General features: G+C 46.5%; 1 pseudogene; it reads right to left on the bottom strand.

Annotated features, from left to right (window-relative positions):
* Positions 1–1474: 1474 nt before the first annotated feature.
* On the bottom strand, positions 1475–2427 carry LOC144674472 (beta-1,3-galactosyltransferase 5-like; annotated as a pseudogene).
* Positions 2428–2678: the final 251 nt, after the last annotated feature.

Raw genomic sequence — 2678 nt, 5'->3', positions numbered from 1 at the left:
CTGAACCCCCAAATGCCACTAACATTGAACCCCAAAATTCCACTTACACAGAATCCCTAAACCCCACTAATGCAGAATCCCTAGATCCCACTATCGCTGAACCCCCAAATCTCACTAACACAGAACCCCTAAATCTCACCATCACTGACCCCCTAAATCACACTAACACTGAACCCCCAAATCCCACTAACACAGAAACCCCTAGATCCCACTATCACTGAACTCCCCGATCTCACTAACACTTAGTCCTCTAACTGCACTCTCACTAAACCCACAAACCAACTGTCACTGAACCTCAAACCAACTATCACTGAACCCACAAATCCCACTGACACTTAGGCCCCTAACATTTTGGCCTCAAACCCCTAACACTGAACTCCCATATCTCACTAATGTTGAACCCCCAAAACCCACTAACACGGAATCCTCAAATCCCACTAACACGGAACCCGCAAATCCCACTAACGTGGAACCCACAAATCCCACTATCACAGAACCCACAAATCCCACTAACTCTTAGGCCCCAAACTGCACTGTCACAGAATCCATAAATCCCACGAGCACTTAGGCCTCAAACCCCTATCACTGAACCCACAACTCCCACTAGCACTGAACCCCGATATCCAACTAACACGGAACCCCCAAATCCCACTAACACTTAGGCCCCAAAGCACACTTTCACTGAACCCACAAATCCCACTAACACCTCAATCCCGCTAACACCTGAACCCACAAATCCCACTGACACTGAACCTCAAATCCAACTAAAACTTAGGCCTCCAGCCCAACTATCACTGAACCCCCAAATTCAAATAAAACATAGGACCCACAACCCCACAATCACTGGACCCCCAAATCCCACTGAGAGGTAGTCCTCAAATTCCACTATCGCCGAACCCTCAGATCCCACTGACACTTAGGCCTCAACCCCCACTACCACTGAACCCCCAAATCGCACTGACACTTGTGCCTGAAACCCCACTTTCACTGAACCCCAACCGACTATCACTGAACCCCCAAATCCCACTACCACTGAATCCACAAATCCCACTATCACTGAACCCCCAAACACATCGTAACCGTGTTTCTGTAATGGTGATTATTTATCATTTATCTGTATCTGTGCCACTAATTCATCTATCTTATTAGAGATGCTTCATGCATTCAGATAAAAATAAGTTTAATTTATTTTTATTCAGCTAGTAGCAAAGTTGGATTTGTAAATAAATGCAAAACATATCTATATAAGTTCTGAGAAATGTTGAATATTGTGCACATTTTTAATGGAGGGAGGGGTGAAATAGCACCCTCTTGTGGCCATTTGTGTATGTACGTATGTATGTATATAAACAAACCAGATTACACAGTTTAGTTGGGTAATTGACTTCCATAAGGCACGCTGTTTCTGTTGCCCTGCAAAGATAACACGCTTATTTGAAGGTGTCAGTGAAAAGCCTCTTCAAGATGGCCCCCTTCACCCATCTCCAGGACAGGCCTCGTCTGCTGCATCCTCCAGTGCTTTCCAGTAGATCAGCAGCTCGTAGGGTGTCACCCTGTGAGAGGTGACGAGTTTACGGAAGCCGCAAACAGAAAACTTCACATTCCAATTGTGGAACTTCTGCTCCGAGTGGATTTCCACTGGTGTGATCTTCAACTCCGCTAAGCACAGCCCGACGTAAACATCCTCCAGTTTAAAGTGGGGGACCGTCCTGGAAATATTCCAGACTCGGTGGGCAACATCGGCCGAAAGCATGTACCCAGTGCCGGAGCAGAATGGTGGGTATGTTTCCTGAGGATATTCCTGTTCGCTGACGTACCATTTACTGGATTTCTCCCTGACAGGTCCAAAATTCCTCATGATGAAGCCGGTGAAGATATCCGTGTGATTCATTCCCAACAAGAGCTTGGTCAGGTGATCGGCGTTAACAAACATGTCGGAATCGGTTTTCATCACGAAGGAGGTGGACAGACAGAATCGGCTCACCCATTCCAGGCCCATCAGCACCTTGGTGGTCAGGTTGTAATAAGTGTCGGTGAAATTTTTCTGGATGATGTCCTTGTGCAGTGAACTTTTTTCAGCAGCTGCTCCTGATGCTCTCGGCTGTACCCGAGCAGGAAGTAGCTCACCACCCTCTTGCCATGGGTTGTCCGCACTCGCCCCCAGGTCTGGCGGATGACCGAGCGAGCTTCCAACTGGTCTTGGGCACTGGTGACCAGAAGGACCAGGAATGGGGGACTGGTGTCACAGCTGCTGTTGGGCAACATGAGGAAGGAATGGTCATTTAACTTTGCAGAATGCCAATGTTCGACACCGTATTGGCTAAAATATCTGATCAGAGGAAAGATTAACAAGGGGGCAACAACAAACAACCATTTCCTTTTGAGAAATGATTTCAAACAAAAGCTTCTTTGAGAAAATATCTTCATGCTCGAAGCACCTGTAACATAAAATAAACAAGTTGGGTTTGGTGGAATCCAGAAAATGCAAGAGGAATTATTTTTCAGATTAAGATTATTTGACTCGATTTGGGATACAAATACAAGAGGATGTCATTCAGCTCCTAGAGCCTGTTACACAGGAACAGGGGGAGGTTATTCAGCCCCTAGAGCCTATTACACAGGAACAGGGGGAGGTTATTCAGCTCCTAGAGCCTGTTACACAGGAACAGGGGGAGGTT

This window comes from Cetorhinus maximus, unplaced genomic scaffold (assembly GCF_964194155.1).
Source record: "Cetorhinus maximus unplaced genomic scaffold, sCetMax3.hap1.1 HAP1_SCAFFOLD_669, whole genome shotgun sequence".
Classification (NCBI taxonomy): domain Eukaryota; kingdom Metazoa; phylum Chordata; class Chondrichthyes; order Lamniformes; family Cetorhinidae; genus Cetorhinus; species Cetorhinus maximus.
Note: the sequence above shows the minus strand (reverse complement) of the source record. Positions and strands in the feature narration are given on the sequence as shown.